The 18,330-nt window shown below is 33.5% G+C and overlaps 1 long non-coding RNA gene and 27 other non-coding genes across 35 annotated transcripts; 27 read left to right on the forward strand and 1 right to left on the reverse strand.

The window, feature by feature from the left end:
• Positions 1 to 247: 247 nt before the first annotated feature.
• Positions 248 to 318, forward strand: TRNAG-GCC (transfer RNA glycine (anticodon GCC)). The gene has a single exon. It is a non-coding gene; the product is annotated as a tRNA-Gly (tRNA).
• A 231-nt stretch (positions 319 to 549) lies between these two features.
• Positions 550 to 620, forward strand: TRNAG-GCC (transfer RNA glycine (anticodon GCC)). The gene has a single exon. It is a non-coding gene; the product is annotated as a tRNA-Gly (tRNA).
• Positions 621 to 2,399: 1,779 nt separating this feature from the next.
• Positions 2,400 to 8,598, reverse strand: LOC149718824 (uncharacterized). Of its 8 annotated transcripts, none has more exons than XR_016374636.1 (4): positions 8,244 to 8,379; positions 8,081 to 8,189; positions 5,120 to 7,992; positions 2,400 to 2,681 (listed from the first exon to the last, which is right to left on the reverse strand). It is a non-coding gene; the product is annotated as an uncharacterized LOC149718824 (long non-coding RNA). The 8 variants fall into 8 exon arrangements; XR_016374633.1 differs by lacking the exon at positions 2,400 to 2,681 and adding an exon at positions 8,464 to 8,598 and having other exon boundaries at positions 5,433 to 7,992; positions 8,081 to 8,153; positions 8,244 to 8,329; XR_016374619.1 differs by lacking the exon at positions 2,400 to 2,681 and adding an exon at positions 8,464 to 8,598 and having other exon boundaries at positions 5,433 to 7,992; positions 8,244 to 8,329.
• Positions 8,599 to 9,048: 450 nt separating this feature from the next.
• On the forward strand, positions 9,049 to 9,119 carry TRNAR-UCU (transfer RNA arginine (anticodon UCU)). Its single transcript has one exon. It is a non-coding gene; the product is annotated as a tRNA-Arg (tRNA).
• Positions 9,120 to 9,349: 230 nt separating this feature from the next.
• TRNAG-GCC (transfer RNA glycine (anticodon GCC)) lies at positions 9,350 to 9,420 on the forward strand. Its single transcript has one exon. It is a non-coding gene; the product is annotated as a tRNA-Gly (tRNA).
• A 232-nt stretch (positions 9,421 to 9,652) lies between these two features.
• On the forward strand, positions 9,653 to 9,723 carry TRNAG-GCC (transfer RNA glycine (anticodon GCC)). Its single transcript has one exon. It is a non-coding gene; the product is annotated as a tRNA-Gly (tRNA).
• A 518-nt stretch (positions 9,724 to 10,241) lies between these two features.
• On the forward strand, positions 10,242 to 10,312 carry TRNAG-GCC (transfer RNA glycine (anticodon GCC)). The gene has a single exon. It is a non-coding gene; the product is annotated as a tRNA-Gly (tRNA).
• A 231-nt stretch (positions 10,313 to 10,543) lies between these two features.
• Positions 10,544 to 10,614, forward strand: TRNAG-GCC (transfer RNA glycine (anticodon GCC)). Its single transcript has one exon. It is a non-coding gene; the product is annotated as a tRNA-Gly (tRNA).
• A 772-nt stretch (positions 10,615 to 11,386) lies between these two features.
• On the forward strand, positions 11,387 to 11,457 carry TRNAG-GCC (transfer RNA glycine (anticodon GCC)). Its single transcript has one exon. It is a non-coding gene; the product is annotated as a tRNA-Gly (tRNA).
• A 230-nt stretch (positions 11,458 to 11,687) lies between these two features.
• On the forward strand, positions 11,688 to 11,758 carry TRNAG-GCC (transfer RNA glycine (anticodon GCC)). The gene has a single exon. It is a non-coding gene; the product is annotated as a tRNA-Gly (tRNA).
• Positions 11,759 to 11,982: 224 nt separating this feature from the next.
• TRNAG-GCC (transfer RNA glycine (anticodon GCC)) lies at positions 11,983 to 12,053 on the forward strand. The gene has a single exon. It is a non-coding gene; the product is annotated as a tRNA-Gly (tRNA).
• A 231-nt stretch (positions 12,054 to 12,284) lies between these two features.
• On the forward strand, positions 12,285 to 12,355 carry TRNAG-GCC (transfer RNA glycine (anticodon GCC)). The gene has a single exon. It is a non-coding gene; the product is annotated as a tRNA-Gly (tRNA).
• Positions 12,356 to 12,579: 224 nt separating this feature from the next.
• TRNAG-GCC (transfer RNA glycine (anticodon GCC)) lies at positions 12,580 to 12,650 on the forward strand. Its single transcript has one exon. It is a non-coding gene; the product is annotated as a tRNA-Gly (tRNA).
• Positions 12,651 to 12,881: 231 nt separating this feature from the next.
• TRNAG-GCC (transfer RNA glycine (anticodon GCC)) lies at positions 12,882 to 12,952 on the forward strand. Its single transcript has one exon. It is a non-coding gene; the product is annotated as a tRNA-Gly (tRNA).
• A 224-nt stretch (positions 12,953 to 13,176) lies between these two features.
• On the forward strand, positions 13,177 to 13,247 carry TRNAG-GCC (transfer RNA glycine (anticodon GCC)). The gene has a single exon. It is a non-coding gene; the product is annotated as a tRNA-Gly (tRNA).
• Positions 13,248 to 13,478: 231 nt separating this feature from the next.
• TRNAG-GCC (transfer RNA glycine (anticodon GCC)) lies at positions 13,479 to 13,549 on the forward strand. The gene has a single exon. It is a non-coding gene; the product is annotated as a tRNA-Gly (tRNA).
• Positions 13,550 to 14,084: 535 nt separating this feature from the next.
• Positions 14,085 to 14,155, forward strand: TRNAG-GCC (transfer RNA glycine (anticodon GCC)). Its single transcript has one exon. It is a non-coding gene; the product is annotated as a tRNA-Gly (tRNA).
• Positions 14,156 to 14,386: 231 nt separating this feature from the next.
• On the forward strand, positions 14,387 to 14,457 carry TRNAG-GCC (transfer RNA glycine (anticodon GCC)). The gene has a single exon. It is a non-coding gene; the product is annotated as a tRNA-Gly (tRNA).
• Positions 14,458 to 14,681: 224 nt separating this feature from the next.
• On the forward strand, positions 14,682 to 14,752 carry TRNAR-UCU (transfer RNA arginine (anticodon UCU)). The gene has a single exon. It is a non-coding gene; the product is annotated as a tRNA-Arg (tRNA).
• A 230-nt stretch (positions 14,753 to 14,982) lies between these two features.
• Positions 14,983 to 15,053, forward strand: TRNAG-GCC (transfer RNA glycine (anticodon GCC)). Its single transcript has one exon. It is a non-coding gene; the product is annotated as a tRNA-Gly (tRNA).
• Positions 15,054 to 15,285: 232 nt separating this feature from the next.
• Positions 15,286 to 15,356, forward strand: TRNAG-GCC (transfer RNA glycine (anticodon GCC)). The gene has a single exon. It is a non-coding gene; the product is annotated as a tRNA-Gly (tRNA).
• Positions 15,357 to 15,891: 535 nt separating this feature from the next.
• TRNAG-GCC (transfer RNA glycine (anticodon GCC)) lies at positions 15,892 to 15,962 on the forward strand. Its single transcript has one exon. It is a non-coding gene; the product is annotated as a tRNA-Gly (tRNA).
• A 231-nt stretch (positions 15,963 to 16,193) lies between these two features.
• TRNAG-GCC (transfer RNA glycine (anticodon GCC)) lies at positions 16,194 to 16,264 on the forward strand. The gene has a single exon. It is a non-coding gene; the product is annotated as a tRNA-Gly (tRNA).
• A 232-nt stretch (positions 16,265 to 16,496) lies between these two features.
• On the forward strand, positions 16,497 to 16,567 carry TRNAG-GCC (transfer RNA glycine (anticodon GCC)). The gene has a single exon. It is a non-coding gene; the product is annotated as a tRNA-Gly (tRNA).
• A 535-nt stretch (positions 16,568 to 17,102) lies between these two features.
• On the forward strand, positions 17,103 to 17,173 carry TRNAG-GCC (transfer RNA glycine (anticodon GCC)). Its single transcript has one exon. It is a non-coding gene; the product is annotated as a tRNA-Gly (tRNA).
• A 232-nt stretch (positions 17,174 to 17,405) lies between these two features.
• On the forward strand, positions 17,406 to 17,476 carry TRNAG-GCC (transfer RNA glycine (anticodon GCC)). Its single transcript has one exon. It is a non-coding gene; the product is annotated as a tRNA-Gly (tRNA).
• A 224-nt stretch (positions 17,477 to 17,700) lies between these two features.
• Positions 17,701 to 17,771, forward strand: TRNAG-GCC (transfer RNA glycine (anticodon GCC)). Its single transcript has one exon. It is a non-coding gene; the product is annotated as a tRNA-Gly (tRNA).
• A 231-nt stretch (positions 17,772 to 18,002) lies between these two features.
• On the forward strand, positions 18,003 to 18,073 carry TRNAG-GCC (transfer RNA glycine (anticodon GCC)). The gene has a single exon. It is a non-coding gene; the product is annotated as a tRNA-Gly (tRNA).
• The last annotated feature ends 257 nt before the right edge of the window (positions 18,074 to 18,330 follow it).

Below are 18,330 nucleotides of genomic sequence, written 5' to 3' on the forward strand. Positions count from 1 at the left end.
TTCCCGGCCGATGCATGTTTTGGTCGTCATTTGATGCATAACGATATTGTGTTTAAATTGTATTATCCTTACTTCAGGGTCTTTCGAAATTAATAAAAAAATTATGAAAAGTATGTAAAATAATAATTTTTAAATTGATAAACCTTTCTAAAAATATTATTTGAGATAATAATTCAAAGAAATATTTGGTTTGATTATCAAATATTCAGGTGAAATACCATTCTTTCCATATTCTACTCTTTGCAGAGCATCAGTGGTTCAATGGTAGAATTCTCGCCTGCCACGCGAGAGATCCGGGTTCGATTCCCGGCCGATGCATGTTTTGGTCGTCATTTGATGCATAACGATATTGTGTTTAAATTGTATTATCCTTAATTCAGGGTCTTTCGAAATTAATAAAAAATTACGAAAAGTATGTAAAATAATAATTTTTAAATTGATAAACCCTTCTAAAAATATTATTTGAAATAATAATTCAAAGAAATATTTGGTTTGATTATCAAATATTCAGGTGAAATACCATTCTTTCCATATTCTACTCTTTGCAGAGCATCAGTGGTTCAATGGTAGAATTCTCGCCTGCCACGCGGGAGATCCGGGTTCGATTCCCGGCCAATGCATGTTTTGGTCGTCATTTGATGCATAACGATATTGTGTTTAAATTGTATTATCCTTACTTCAGTGTCTTGGAAATATTATAAAAAAACGTCTTGGTTTGGACCAAGGCCGAAAAAACAAACGATATGTCTGAGGTTTATCAGTTGACTGAAGTTTCAGATATTGCAATTTCTTTTTAAATTACTTTTATTCCTTTAATCCTTAATCAATATTTAATTCAATCAACTTATTTTTACTGTTAATCGATCTATTCCCTCTAAATTAATTTCAAAAATTACATATCTACGCTTTTTCAAGAATAATTCCATTTTCCGAAAACATTTTATCATGAAATTAATTATTTTGAAGGGAGTACGTGTTGGGTGACGAATATTGAATATTTGAAATATTATACGAAGTGTCTAAAAAGAGCAAGCGATCTTTGATATAACTCGAAAGGAAAATGTAAATATTTGATAGTGGATGCATATATTGGGGACGCGAATTTATACATTTAACTTCGAATATCGAAATGTTACATTTTTTTTGTCGCGACTATGAAGGAAAGGTTGCACTGCAGTTTCCCTCTCCGAACTTCAAAGCTTCTTGGCCATAACTCAATCTAGATTTGGAACGTCATCACCCCTTACTACATTGTTGGCGTTACAGTTGTACACCGGTTACGTATTACGCGGAATGATTTTATCAGGCGTAGAGACCATTTCCGAAAACACACAGGGGCGAGGAGACCATTGGGGTATTCTTCCTTGCACCAAGGGCCATCGTCAGACGGTGCCAAAGTTCACTACAGGCGGGAGGAAAGTCAACTCGCACTGCCTCTAGCGGTGCTTCTAAGCGAGAGGGAGAAGACCCCAATGGCGGCATCGCCCCAGTGTTTTAGTTTCTCCTTATGTAATTTGTGTACGATCGGTCCATGGCAGTTCTGGTAAGGTATGATGTGTTCAACCATTTTATTTCCTCAGGAAATAACAAGTCATCGGAACTGAGAAGTATTTCTTTTTATGTAAACTTTACCCTTTCCTTTGGTTATATTTACACCGATATCATATTTTTCCAGTGCATAAAAGGAGAGCTACCTACTAAAAGAAACAAGACAGGACCGAGGCTGTTGCTTTGTCTTAAGTAGACAACATAAGTTTATAAATTAGTTTGAGCAAAATAAATTCTTTATCATAATTTCTTGACATCAGTCTTCCCAGCAACTTACAACAGATTTAAACTTTTTTGGTGCAAACTTGAAAATTTGTCAAGGCAACAAGAATTAAAACTGTGCTTCCAACTTAGTAATCATCGACACGAAATCCCTTCAAAATAATTAATTTCATGATAAAATGTTTTCGGAAAATGGAATTATTCTTGAAAAAGCGTAGATATGTAATTTTTGAAATTAATTTAGAGGGAATAGATCGATTAACAGTAAAAATAAGTTGATTGAATTAAATATTGATTAAGGATTAAAGGAATAAAAGTAATTTAAAAAGAAATTGCAATATCTGAAACTTCAGTCAACTGATAAACCTCAGACATATCGTTTGTTTTTTCGGCCTTGGTCCAAACCAAGACGTTTTTTTATAATATCTGTCCCTTCAGTCTTAATGTAATTAAAATTTGAATAATTTCATGTTTTTTCTACCGACATACATTTGGGGTTGATCTATTTCTAATAGCTTAAAGAAGTACTTAAGTATAGTTAATTATATGAACTCATATCCAATAACATAGTTTTCGAAAAGCATATAATGTTGTACTTTATATATGAAGTTAGTTCAAAAATGACAGTATTTGAAATGTAGAATAAATTTTTTTATTTGTTGTGTACACTCTAAACATATATCAATGAGAATTTTTGAGGAAATGCATCATGAGTAGAAGAGCTTGAAGACGATGTCTATATAAGCATATTGTGTTGTACTTTATTTATGAAAAGTTTAAAAACGACGGTATTTGAAATATGGAAGAAAAATATTTGTTTCGTACACTGTATACATATACAGTGTTGTCGAGATCAGACCAACAGCTTCCTTTATGTACAACCCCCAATACTGCCAACGGGTGATGTCGTGCTAAATTATACAGGGTGTAAATAAATGTTTAGAATTCATGTTTTATTGTATTTAAGTGACAACGAGTGGCAAGATACACAAAGAATACAGGAGAATATGCGTGAATGCAACAAAATATTTTAAAGCACAGTCCTACGATTAGTCTTAGAACCTGGGCCTCAAATTGCAACCTCTAAACTGTTTAGTAAACAACTCAACGTAAATATTCGAAGTGTCTACCATTGTGGTTGAGGCACTCTTCCAGATGACTGTCCGTGTCTTGCATTACATTTGCAACCACTAAACTCATGACGCATGGCAAGACTAATGGTATTGCCGTCTTAGGTACTTCTCGTCCGTTAAGGCTTGATGTAGGGGGATATGATTATGCCTGTAGTAATGCCCTTGTAAACTGGCACGAACAGTAGAATGGCTTAGTGCAACTTCTTGTTCCACCGCTCTACTACAAGCATGAGATTGGCTTCAAAACTTTCTACGATGTCAAAGTCTGTATCCTCATTACAGACTATACAGTCTCTTCTACGTTCACGATCTTGCACTATCGAAATGACGAAAGTCCTCGCACCCAAATGTCGGTGTGGAGACCGTTCGGCATAAAGCACTACCTTTAGTTGAACCAGAGAGAATTTTACACATGTGTAAAATTCTCTATGGTTGAATGTTACCGCGACCTTCACCCAAAATAAACTTGCTAATCAATTTTTCCTGGTTAGAATAAGTTGGCATTTTGCTAGGAAACGAGACCAACTACTGTAATTCTACTACTTAGCGACACTGAAAGCCCCTTTATATCTAAAAAGACCGGAAGTTCCTCAAAGTTGAGTTTTCAAAGATTGTCAGCTTGAGCAGCAGGTCATAGTATGTATAGTGGTGAAGGTCGCTTTAACATTCGACACGTGACACCACGGTATGTTTGGTCCTCCAATGTCCTGACCCTATAGGTCCAAACAATTACCATCCAGTTTTTCGGCTCAGCGTTGCGGTATTGCCGGTCCCATTTGAAATACAATTTCTGTAGTGTTACAATTTTAACAATACGCCTGTTAAAAAGGCACAAATACCGAAAAAAGAAACCATTGTAATAAAGGTCGGCCCCCTAACCTTAAACTATGAACAAAATAAAGAAAACATAAAGGTTTCTTTGGGAATGACTTTGAAGCAGAAGGTCCGAGTTGTCTGAGGAACCGAGAAAAAAGGCCGTAGTGAAAACTAATCGTCGTTACGTAGCAGTTAGGACCGAATTTAATTAGTTAGTCTCGTCTTTTAGCAAAATGCCAGTGTATTCAAACCAGGGAAAATTGAACATGATGTTTACGAGGATTACCCAAAACGGCAAAACCTTTGCGTGAACTAATTGAAGCCGATCCATTATTTTTAGAAAGGTACTGTTCTCTGACGAGGCTATTTAAGGATGGTACCTTAAACCTTCATAACGTGCATTTTTGGGAGGGCATTCTTGGAAACCAAATTATCGGACCCTTTTTCTTGATAAGAAAATCTCTGAAGGCATTTACTTGGACTTCCTGCGTCATGAGTTCGTTGCTAGTAAAGTAATTGAAAGACATGGACAGATGAAGAGTGCCTGCACCACAATGGTAATCACATTGAACATTTACGTTGACGTTGATGTGTACCAAACGGATTCGATTAGAGGTTGTAATTTGAGGCCCAAATTCCAAGACTTATCGTAAGACTGTGCTTTAAAATTTTCTGTTGCTCCCCCCACTTGACTGGTATGCTAGGTGGTATTTCAGTAGAAGAAAATTTATTGAATTAGGGATAGCGAGAGATGGCTAGTGATATGGCTTAGTTATGGGCTAGACGCCCTTGTTTTATTGGCAACATTATTACATTGAATGTTGCCAGATTAAATTGTTGCTGGTGATTTGGCGAACTATGCTAATGATATATTAAAATTTAAATGGAAAAGTTTCATTTTGACACATTCCTTACCCTAAAATTTTGTGTTTGGAGCCTATTAATGCATTATAGTGATAATGTAATTAATTTTAGTGTTAAATAGGAAAACATTTAGGCTGAAAGAACAACTGGCGTAGTTTAATCTTATTTTGTTATTTCAGTTAAGGGTTATCTATAGTTACCCAAAAAAAACCTGTTGTTTTCGATTAATTTTAATTAAATATGATCATTAAGTTGAAATTAACGGCTTATCTTCTTTTACTAGTGTTATTTCAGTTTATTATACGAGTTTGAACAAGAAATTCTGCAAACTTTAGAGGAGTGACTGTTTGACTCTTGCAGAACAATCACTACTTTGCCCCAAAACTTTTAAATATCACGCCTTTTCAATGGCTCTCTTTTCAAAATGGGGAAAAAAGCTTTTAAATGACAATTTAATTAATCGTAAGAATTAAACAGGAAAATGGAGGCTGGGTGAAAGATTTGTTAGTTTAATTATAAGGTATCCATGAATTTACCCAAAACACGAATCTTTCACATTCTGGGAGCACTGCCGTGCTCCCAGCCAAGTCGAGCACTGACATCCTTTTCTCGAAGCAACTCGTGGCACTTTTAAGCCCACTGTAACTTCGTGATGGGTATAGGTGAAAGTCTGAAATTTTGCTTGCCGCGAGGACTGTCAATCCTAGCTATTGTTTCCAAATTTCAAGTTCCTACCCTATATGCTTTTCGAAATATCGCAGGTGAAATTTACCTTATTTTGTCACTCACTCACTCACTCACCGATCATCAAAATTCTAAGGTACTTCTAGAGGAGATAGAAACTTAAAATTCAGGATTTAGTTTTCATTTATTTTATAAAGCACAGAAAAATTAAAACATCCCGAATTTTTTATAAAATTGTTCTTTAGTTCTTTATTTTAAAACTAGATGGCGCTGCCGTCTTTTCAACAGAAATAGTGTGTGTTCTTGATGAAAGGACGTAATGGTCCAAAGTTAACCGAAAGTTAAATATATATTAAAGCTAATAGGAGTAGTAGTTTAATAGAAATGTGTCGTAACTGATGCTACATTCTTTTATTAGGATATCGCGTACAATCTTTATTGCATATTCTCTGCGGGTCGAAAGGGGTAATTCAGCGTAAATATGGACAAACGTTAGCGATTATATTGGCAAACGAAGTACCACGAGAGGGTCTTGTTTTAATATAACTACCGAAGTATAACGAGAGGGTCTACAAAAAGAAGTGAGATCCTAAGAAAAACATTACCATGTACAAAAATGGGCCAAGCCTCGCTTCGTGCCCTCTCCGCCGTAAAAGTTCTGAAATCCCATGTAGAGCCAAGTCTGCCTTTTGGTCTCATTCAATCGCCAATTGAACAATTATGTTATAAATTAAGTACTTTTCCTAATTAATAACCAATATTCTTTGACTCTATCATTATTATACATCTTTGTTCGTATCAAAAATATCGTGACTTGGCAAGCGCAGGTGTACATAAGGTTATGCATAACTCGCCTTATAAACTTGTAAATAGGGTTATGCATAACTCACCATATAATTTGTACATAGGGTTGTGCATGACTCATCTTATAAACTTGTACATATCCCCTCGACCATAAACGATTTAGTGAATATCCCTTCGACTTCCTTTTAATATTACTTACTTGCGATTGCCAAGTCACGATCTTTTTGATACGAACAAAGATGTATAATAATGATAGAGTCAAAGAAGATTGGTTATTAATTAGGAAAAGGACTTAATTTATAACATAATTGTTCAATTGGCGATTGAATGAGAACAAAAGGCAGACTTGGCTCTACATGGGATCTCAGAACTTTTTAGGGCGGAGAGGGCACGAAGCGAGGCTTGGCCCATTTTTGTACATGTTAATGTTTTTCTTAGGTTAATTATACTTGATTGAGTTTAATTTAACGGCTTATCTTGTTTATCTTGTGTGGATTTATTTTATAATAAAAGTTTCAATAAAATATTAACTTAAATTGCAATTACCCTAAAATTTTAATGTATGCGCTTTGATGTATTTTAATGATCATTTAGATTAATTTGAAAGTGAAATAGGAAACTACTGTGGCTGTACGAAAAACTTGTGATGTTTTAATCTTAATTTGAGCATGGTTCGTGAGAGTGGATTAAGCTTAAAATTTATTTGAATTTTTTACCCTATTTGCAATGTTTAGTGCAGTTTAATATTTTTGCCATATATTCATCATTATGGTACCCTAAACTTTTGGGTAGTTTAAACAGTTTATTTAAAAGTTATTTGAGCTTTTATCCAAAAATGTATATTTTGGTTTAATTTCACGTTAATTATATTTAATTGAGTTAAAATTAACGTAGGATTGTGTTTTGGCAGTGTACATTTAGGCTATAAAATGAGTTTAAATGTATACTTCACCTTAATTGCAATTTTTAGTGGAGTTTTCGATTCTCATTTTACGCTAAGTTTTGAATTTCGCGCCTATTAAGGTGCTTTCGAGATAATTTAAATTAGCTTAAGTGTGAAAGAGAAAACATGGGGCTTTACCAACGGCTTGGTTAGATACAATCTTAATCAAGGACATCATTTAAGAGTTATCTGAGTTTTCATCCAAAAAAAATGTACATTCGGGGTTTAATTTCACGTTAATTACACTTAATTACGTTGAAATTAACTTGTCGTCAGTGCTCATTAAGCTTATAAAATGACTTTTAATAAATAATTCACCTTAACTCTAATGTTTAGAGGAGTTTTTTATTATTTCCAACACATTGCGTTAAATTTTTATCATATCCTGTGCTAGGTTTGTGGTAAAGATTATCTATACAATATGTTAATGAATGATGTTATTCTATAGTTTAGCTTGAATACCAGTAATTAAATCAAATACCTATACAATTCATAGCAATTTAAACCAATAAACAAACGGCAACGTGGACTGTGGAAATAGCAAACAACGTAACCCTCCGTTTCTAACGTGGTTACGTTGAGAGAATCTGTGATGTAAACATGAAAATTATTTGACTAATTAAATTATATAACGACACTGTCCTCCTGGATTAACCAGCACCACTGTTACTTATGAATTAAACAATCCACTGTTGGTAACAAATAGTTTATAAAATGATAACGTAACATCACAGTATAACTGATTCAATAGGACCAAAATTGTTTTAACGAATAATCTGGTCCTCTACATTGGTTTAGTTTTAAGGAATTATATCACACACCTTCACAATTAGTAGCATTTTAGTGAGATTAACAAATAATGAAACCGCGTATACCTGTCCTCAAATGAGAATGTTGAGTGAACTGCGCTAACCAGTAACCTATACACCACTCTTTTAACTGCCGTAGGAAAACACATTGAACATTTTGTGATCTTTCCTGTAATATTTTGAAGTTGAATTCTTCACAGGGTGAAAACACTACCGTTGATTTCTAAACCATTAACAAATAATGAAACCCAGTATACCTCATACGTAACTCTCCGTTTCCAACGTGGTTACGTTGAGAGAATCTGTGCTGATGTAAACATGGAAATTCCTCTACATTGGTTTAGTTTAAGGAAATATATCACACACCTTCACAATTAGTAGCATTTTGGTGAGATTAACAAATAATGAAACCCTGTATACCTCAGTCCTCATATATTTGTTTGTAGCAGGAAACGAAGCAGACTGCGTATTTTTGGAATACAGAGCTGGAAATGAGCTTTTTTTATCTTGAAAGGGGAAAGACTATATAAATACTATATTACATAGACAAACTAAAATACAACTTAAGCCTTGGCCGTAAAGAACGTTCAAAAACTTACTTTAAATGATATAAAAACCTCTGTTAACTGTAATTATTTACCTGAATTACTTTTCTAGACGAAAATTCGACCTGATAACGACCTATTTCTTATTAAGGGTGCTACAGTTAATTAGAAAATACATATAAAGGTGCTCAAGCTCGGATGAAATAGTAAAGTAATCTGTCAGCGTCTACTGCTAGATAGTCTGACTCAAAAGTAATTTTGACGTACTTTCAGAATTAACTAAAATTAACATACTTAGAGTTAATTGATTTAAATTAAACTAGCCGATAGCACACCTTGAATACATAATTGTTAAATTAAGAGTATTCCGAAAAGTAACTTCGCTCTAGTTTTTCAGTTAGAGGTGGCTAAATATCACGAAAAACCCCATGTTAATCTCCATAGGAAAAATGGTAAAAGCATGTGAATTTTGCTTTAACGTTACAAAAGAGTATCAAGTCATATCTACAAGGGCCTACCGGCCCTGTAGAATATTACAAAAATTACGAAAATTGAGTAAAATTATAATTGATAAATCCTTCTAAAAATATTATTTGAGATAATAATTCAAAGAAATATTTGGTTTGATTATCAAATATTCAGGTGAAATACCATTTTTTCCATATTCTACTCTTTGCAGAGCATCGGTGGTTCAATGGTAGAATTCTCGCCTTCTACGCGGGAGATCCGGGTTCGATTCCCGGCCGATGCATGTTTTGGTCGTCATTTTATGCATAACGATATTGTGTTTAAATTGAATTACCCTTACTTCAGGGTCTTTCGAAATTAATAAAAAAATTTCAAAAAGTATGTAAAATAATAATTTTTAAATTGATAAACCCTTCTAAAATATTATTTGAGATAATAATTCAAAGAAATATTTGGTTTGATTATCAAATATGCAGGTGAAATACCATTTTTCCATGTTCTACTCTTGGCAGAGCCTCGGTGGTTCAATGGTAGAATTCTCGCCTGCCACGCGGGAGATCCGGGTTCGATTCCCGGCCGATGCATGTTTTGGTCGTCATTTGATGCATAACGATATTGTGTTTAAATTGTATTATCCTTACTTCAGGGTCTTGGGAATATATTAAAAAAATTACGAAAATTAAGTAAAATGATAATTGTTAAATTGATAAATCCTTCTAAAAATATTATTTGAGATAATAATTCAAAGAAATATTTGGTTTGATTATCAAATATTCAGGAGAAATATCACTCTTTCCATATTCTACTCTTTGCAGAGCATCGGTGGTTCAATGGTGGAATTCTCATCTGCCACGCGGGAGATCCGGGTTCGATTCCCGGCCGATGCATGTTTTGGTCGTCATTTGATGCATAACGATATTTTGTTTAAATTGTATTATCCCTACTTCAGGGTCTTGGGAATATATTAAAAAAATTACGAAAATTAAGTAAAATGATAATTGTTAAATTGATAAATCTTTCTAAAAATATTATTTGAGATAATAATTCAAAGAAATGTTTGGTTTTAATATCAATTATTCAGGTGAATTACCATTCTTTCCATATTCCCCTCTTTGCAGAGCATCGGTGGTTAAATGGTAGAATTCTTACCTGCCACGCGGGAGATCCGGGTTCGATTCCCGGCCGATGCATGTTTTGGTCGTCATTTGATGCATAACGATATTGTGTTTAAATTGTATTATCCTTACTTCAGTGTCTTGGAAATATATTACGAAAATTGAGTAAAATTATAATTGATAAATCCTTCTAAAAATATTATTTGAGATAATAATTCAAAGAAATATTTGGTTTGATTATCAAATATTCAGGTGAAATACCATTTTTTCCATATTCTACTCTTTGCAGAGCATCGGTGGTTCAATGGCAGAATTCTCGCCTGCCACGCGGGAGATCCGGATTCGATTCCCGGCCGATGCATGTTTTGGTCGTAATTTGATGCATAACGATATTGTGTTTAAATTGTATTATCCTTACTTCAGGGTCTTGAGAATGTATTAAAAAATTTACGAAAATTAGGTAAAATGATAATTGTTAAATTGATAAATCCTTCTAAAAATATTATTTGAGATAATAATTCAAAGAAATATTTGGTTTATTATCAAATATTCAGGTGAAATACCATTTTTTCCATATTCTACTCTTTGCTGAGCATCGGTGGTTCAATGGTAGAATTCTCGCCTGCCACGCGGGAGATCCGGGTTCGATTCCCGACCGATTCATGTTTTGGTCGTCATTTGATGCATAACGATATTGTGTTTAAATTATACTAGCTTATACCCGCGGCGTCGCTCGCGTGTAATAAGAACTTCCATCAAAATGATACAAAGAATGAGTAGATTTAACTGATTACTAATATTTTTGTAGCACCCTAGGAGCGAAGGCACTCGGCGTTGCCCGTCAGCCCCGAGGGACATTTTTTATTACTTTTCACGCGGACATTAATCCATAAAGAAGGGTTTTTAAATTTCTGGCCGTCATTTAAAAAGATGGCATAAATCGAACCCAAAAGACCATTCAGCCCGTCTACAGGTTAAAGGAAACCAGTGTACTAAATATTTGTGAAATGGGTTGAAACGCGCGGACTTTGTTGCATAGAGAAGATTTTTTACATTTCTGAGCGCCATTTGTTAAGATGGCGATGTATTGTAAAAATCTTTCTTAGTACGCGCCTACTACTTATGAGTAACGTTACTGCAAATTTTCAGCCTTCTAGGGCAAGAGGTTTGGGCTGGGCGTTGATTATCAGTCAGTCTGTCAGTCAGTCAGTCAATCAGTCAGGCAGGACTTTGATTTATAAAGATACAGATTATCTTTACTTCAGGGTCTTTCGAAATTAATAAAAAAATTACGAAAAGTATGTAAAATAATAATTTTTAAATTGAGAAACCCTTCTAAAAATATTATTTGAGATAAGAATTCAAAGAAATATTTGGTTTGATTATCAAATATTCAGGTGAAATACCATTTTTTCCATATTCTACTCTTTGCAGAGCATCGGTGGTTCAATGGTAGAATTCTCGCCTGCCACGCGGGAGATCCGGGTTCGATTCCCGGCCGATGCATGTTTTGCTCGCCATTTGATGCATAACGATATTGTGTTTAAATTGTATTACCCTTACTTCAGGGTCTTTCGAAATTAATAAAAAAATTTCAAAAAGTATGTAAAATGATAATTTTTAAATTGATAAACCCTTCTAAAATATTATTTGAGATAATAATTCAAAGAAATATTTGGTTTGATTATCAAATATTCAGGTGAAATACCATTTTTCCATGTTCTACTCTTGGCAGAGCATCAGTGGTTCAATGGTAGAATTCTCGCCTGCCACGCGAGAGATCCGGGTTCGATTCCCGGCCGATGCATGTTTTGGTCGTCATTTGATGCATAACGATATTGTGTTTAAATTGTATTATCCTTAATTCAGGGTCTTGGAAATATATTACAAAAATTACGAAAATTGAGTAAAATGATAATTGATAAATCCTTCTAAAAATATTATTTGAGATAATAATTCAAAGAAATATTTGGTTTGATTATCAAATATTCAGGTGAAATACCATTTTTTCCATATTCTACTCTTTGCAGAGCATCGGTGGTTCAATGGTAGAATTCTCGCCTGCCACGCGGGAGGTCCGGATTCGATTCCCGGCCGATGCATGTTTTGGTCGTCATTTGTTGCATAACGATATTGTGTTTAAATTGTATTACCCTTACTTCAGGGTCTTTCGAAATTAATAAAAAAATTTCAAAAAGTATGTAAAATGATAATTTTTAAATTGATAAACCCTTCTTATATATTATTTGAGATAATAATTCAAAGAAATATTTGGTTTGATTATCAAATATTCAGGTGAAATACCATTCTTTCCATATTCTACTCTTTGCAGAGCATCAGTGGTTCAATGGTAGAATTCTCGCCTGCCACGCGGGAGATCCGGGTTCGATTCCCGGCCGATGCATGTTTTGGTCGTCATTTGATGCATAACGATATTGTGTTTAAATTGTATTATCCTTACTTCAGTGTCTTGGAAATATATTACAAAAATTACGAAAATTGAGTAAAATGATAATTGATAAATCCTTCTAAAAATATTATTTGAGATAATAATTCAAAGAAATATTTGGTTTGATTATCAAATATTCAGGTGAAATACCATTTTTTCCATATTCTACTCTTTGCAGAGCATCGGTGGTTCAATGGTAGAATTCTCGCCTGCCACGCGGGAGGTCCGGATTCGATTCCCGGCCGATGCATGTTTTGGTCGTCATTTGTTGCATAACGATATTGTGTTTAAATTGTATTACCCTTACTTCAGGGTCTTTCGAAATTAATAAAAAAATTTCAAAAAGTATGTAAAATGATAATTTTTAAATTGATAAACCCTTCTTATATATTATTTGAGATAATAATTCAAAGAAATATTTGGTTTGATTATCAAATATTCAGGTGAAATACCATTCTTTCCATATTCTACTCTTTGCAGAGCATCAGTGGTTCAATGGTAGAATTCTCGCCTGCCACGCGGGAGATCCGGGTTCGATTCCCGGCCGATGCATGTTTTGGTCGTCATTTGATGCATAACGATATTTTGTTTAAATTGTATTATCCTTACTTCAGTGTCTTGGAAATATATTACAAAAATTACGAAAATTGAGTAAAATGATAATTGATAAATCCTTCTAAAAATATTATTTGAGATAATAATTCAAAGAAATATTTGGTTTGATTATCAAATATTCAGGTGAAATACCATTTTTTCCATATTCTACTCTTTGCAGAGCATCGGTGGTTCAATGGTAGAATTCTCGCCTGCCACGCGGGAGGTCCGGATTCGATTCCCGGCCGATGCATGTTTTGGTCGTCATTTGTTGCATAACGATATTGTGTTTAAATTGTATTACCCTTACTTCAGGGTCTTTCGAAATTAATAAAAAAATTTCAAAAAGTATGTAAAATGATAATTTTTAAATTGATAAACCCTTCTTATATATTATTTGAGATAATAATTCAAAGAAATATTTGGTTTGATTATCAAATATTCAGGTGAAATACCATTCTTTCCATATTCTACTCTTTGCAGAGCATCGGTGGTTCAATGGTGGAATTCTCATCTGCCACGCGGGAGATCCGGGTTCGATTCCCGGCCGATGCATGTTTTGGTCGTCATTTGATGCATAACGATATTTTGTTTAAATTGTATTATCCTTACTTCAGGGTCTTGGGAATATATTAAAAAAATTACGAAAATTAAGTAAAATGATAATTGTTTAATTGATAAATCTTTCTAAAAATATTATTTGAGATAATAATTCAAAGAAATGTTTGGTTTTAATATCAATTATTCAGGTGAATTACCATTCTTTCCATATTCCCCTCTTTGCAGAGCATCGGTGGTTAAATGGTAGAATTCTTACCTGCCACGCGGGAGATCCGGGTTCGATTCCCGGCCGATGCATGTTTTGGTCGTCATTTGATGCATAACGATATTGTGTTTAAATTGTATTATCCTTACTTCAGGGTCTTTCGAAATTAATAAAAAAATTATGAAAAGTATGTAAAATAATAATTTTTAAATTGATAAACCTTTCTAAAAATATTATTTGAGATAATAATTCAAAGAAATATTTGGTTTGATTATCAAATATTCAGGTGAAATACCATTCTTTCCATATTCTACTCTTTGCAGAGCATCAGTGGTTCAATGGTAGAATTCTCGCCTGCCACGCGAGAGATCCGGGTTCGATTCCCGGCCGATGCATGTTTTGGTCGTCATTTGATGCATAACGATATTGTGTTTAAATTGTATTATCCTTAATTCAGGGTCTTTCGAAATTAATAAAAAATTACGAAAAGTATGTAAAATAATAATTTTTAAATTGATAAACCCTTCTAAAAATATTATTTGAAATAATAATTCAAAGAAATATTTGGTTTGATTATCAAATATTCAGGTGAAATACCATTCTTTCCATATTCTACTCTTTGCAGAGCATCAGTGGTTCAATGGTAGAATTCTCGCCTGCCACGCGGGAGATCCGGGTTCGATTCCCGGCCAATGCATGTTTTGGTCGTCATTTGATGCATAACGATATTGTGTTTAAATTGTATTATCCTTACTTCAGTGTCTTGGAAATATATTACAAAAATTACGAAAATTGAGTAAAATTATAATTGATAAATCCTTCTAAAAATATTATTTGAGATAATAATTCAAAGAAATATTTGGTTTGATTATCAAATATTCAGGTGAAATACCATTTTTTCCATATTCTACTCTTTGCAGAGCATCGCTGGTTCAATGGTAGAATTCTCGCCTTCTACGCGGGAGATCCGGGTTCGATTCCCGGCCGATGCATGTTTTGGTCGTCATTTTATGCATAACGATATTGTGTTTAAATTGTATTACCCTTACTTCAGGGTCTTTCGAAATTAATAAAAAAATTTCAAAAAGTATGTAAAATAATAATTTTTAAATTGATAAACCCTTCTAAAATATTATTTGAGATAATAATTCAAAGAAATATTTGGTTTGATTATCAAATATGCAGGTGAAATACCATTTTTCCATGTTCTACTCTTGGCAGAGCCTCGGTGGTTCAATGGTAGAATTCTCGCCTGCCACGCGGGAGATCCGGGTTCGATTCCCGGCCGATGCATGTTTTGGTCGTCATTTGATGCATAACGATATTGTGTTTAAATTGTATTATCCTTACTTCAGGGTCTTGGGAATATATTAAAAAAATTACGAAAATTAAGTAAAATGATAATTGTTAAATTGATAAATCCTTCTAAAAATATTATTTGAGATAATAATTCAAAGAAATATTTGGTTTGATTATCAAATATTCAGGAGAAATATCACTCTTTCCATATTCTACTCTTTGCAGAGCATCGGTGGTTCAATGGTGGAATTCTCATCTGCCACGCGGGAGATCCGGGTTCGATTCCCGGCCGATGCATGTTTTGGTCGTCATTTGATGCATAACGATATTTTGTTTAAATTGTATTATCCTTACTTCAGGGTCTTGGGAATATATTAAAAAAATTACGAAAATTAAGTAAAATGATAATTGTTAAATTGATAAATCTTTCTAAAAATATTATTTGAGATAATAATTCAAAGAAATGTTTGGTTTTAATATCAATTATTCAGGTGAATTACCATTCTTTCCATATTCCCCTCTTTGCAGAGCATCGGTGGTTAAATGGTAGAATTCTTACCTGCCACGCGGGAGATCCGGGTTCGATTCCCGGCCGATGCATGTTTTGGTCGTCATTTGATGCATAACGATATTGTGTTTAAATTGTATTATCCTTACTTCAGGGTCTTTCGAAATTAATAAAAAAATTATGAAAAGTATGTAAAATAATAATTTTTAAATTGATAAACCTTTCTAAAAATATTATTTGAGATAATAATTCAAAGAAATATTTGGTTTGATTATCAAATATTCAGGTGAAATACCATTCTTTCCATATTCTACTCTTTGCAGAGCATCAGTGGTTCAATGGTAGAATTCTCGCCTGCCACGCGAGAGATCCGGGTTCGATTCCCGGCCGATGCATGTTTTGGTCGTCATTTGATGCATAACGATATTGTGTTTAAATTGTATTATCCTTAATTCAGGGTCTTTCGAAATTAATAAAAAATTACGAAAAGTATGTAAAATAATAATTTTTAAATTGATAAACCCTTCTAAAAATATTATTTGAAATAATAATTCAAAGAAATATTTGGTTTGATTATCAAATATTCAGGTGAAATACCATTCTTTCCATATTCTACTCTTTGCAGAGCATCAGTGGTTCAATGGTAGAATTCTCGCCTGCCACGCGGGAGATCCGGGTTCGATTCCCGGCCAATGCATGTTTTGGTCGTCATTTGATGCATAACGATATTGTGTTTAAATTGTATTATCCTTACTTCAGGGTCTTTCGAAATTAATAAAAAAATTATGAAAAGTATGTAAAATAATAATTTTTAAATTGATAAACCTTTCTAAAAATATTATTTGAGATAATAATTCAAAGAAATATTTGGTTTGATTATCAAATATTCAGGTGAAATACCATTCTTTCCATATTCTACTCTTTGCAGAGCATCAGTGGTTCAATGGTAGAATTCTCGCCTGCCACGCGGGAGATCCGGGTTCGATTCCCGGCCGATGCATGTTTTGGTCGTCATTTGATGCATAACGATATTGTGTTTAAATTGTATTATCCTTACTTCAGGGTCTTGGGAATATATTAAAAAAATTACGAAAATTAAGTAAAATGATAATTGTTAAATTGATAAATCCTTCTAAAAATATTATTTGAGATAATAATTCAAAGAAATATTTGGTTTGATTATCAAATATTCAGGTGAAATACCATTCTTTCCATATTCTACTCTTTGCAGAGCATCGGTGGTTCAATGGTGGAATTCTCATCTGCCACGCGGGAGATCCGGGTTCGATTCCCGGCCGACGCATGTTTTGGTCGTCATTTGATGCATAACGATATTGTGTTTAAATTGTATTATCCTTACTTCAGGGTCTTGGGAATATATTAAAAAAATTACGAAAATTAAGTAAAATGATAATTGTTAAATTGATAAATCTTTCTAAAAATATTATTTGAGATAATAATTCAAAGAAATGTTTGGTTTTAATATCAATTACTCAGGTGAATTACCATTCTTTCCATATTCCACTCTTTGCAGAGCATCGGTGGTTAAATGGTAGAATTCTCACCTGCCACGCGGGAGATCCGGGTTCGATTCCCGGCCGATGCATGTTTTGGTCGTCATTTGATGCATAACGATTTTGTGTTTGAATTGTATTATCCTTACTTCAGGGTCTTTCGAAATTAATAAAAAAAATATGAAAAGTATGTAAAATAATAATTTTTAAATTGATAAACTTTTCTAAAAATATTATTTGAGATAATAATTCAAAGAAATATTTGGTTTGATTATCAAATATTCAGGTGAAATACCATTCTTTCCATATTCTACTCTTTGCAGAGCATCAGTGGTTCAATGGTAGAATTCTCGCCAGCCACGCGGGAGATCCGGGTTCGATTCCCGGCCGATGCATGTTTTGGTCGTCATTTGATGCATAACGATATTGTGTTTAAATTGTATTATCCTTACTTCAGTGTCTTGGAAATATATTACAAAAATTACGAAAATTAAGTAAAATGATAATTGATAAATCCTTCTAAAAATATTATTTGAGATAATAATTCAAAGAAATATTTGGTTTGATTATCAAATATTCAGGTGAAATACCATTTTTTCCATATTCTACTCTTTGCAGAGCATCGGTGGTTCATTGGTAGAATTCTCGCCTGCCACGCGGGAGATCCGGGTTCGATTCCCGGCCGATGCATGTTTTGGTCGTCATTTGTTGCATAACGATATTGTGTTTAAATTGTATTACCCTTACTTCAGGGTCTTTCGAAATTAATAAAAAAATTTCAAAAAGTATGTAAAATGATAATTTTTAAATTGATAAACACTTCTAAAATATTATTTGAGATAATAATTCAAAGAAATATTTGGTTTGATTATCAAATATTCAGGTGAAATACCATTCTTTCCATATTCTACTCTTTGCAGAGCATCGGTGGTTCAATGGTGGAATTCTCATCTGCCACGCGGGAGATCCGGGTTCGATTCCCGGCCGATGCATGTTTTGGTCGTCATTTGATGCATAACGATATTTTGTTTAAATTGTATTATCCTTACTTCAGGGTCTTGGGAATATATTAAAAAAATTACGAAAATTAAGTAAAATGATAATTGTTAAATTGATAAATCTTTCTAAAAATATTATTTGAGATAATAATTCAAAGAAATGTTTGGTTTTAATATCAATTATTCAGGTGAATTACCATTCTTTCCATATTCCCCTCTTTGCAGAGCATCGGTGGTTAAATGGTAGAATT

This window comes from Phalangium opilio, unplaced genomic scaffold, assembly GCF_054372755.1.
Source record: "Phalangium opilio isolate 3A_F unplaced genomic scaffold, DU_Popi_V2 ptg000002l_1, whole genome shotgun sequence".
Classification (NCBI taxonomy): domain Eukaryota; kingdom Metazoa; phylum Arthropoda; class Arachnida; order Opiliones; family Phalangiidae; genus Phalangium; species Phalangium opilio.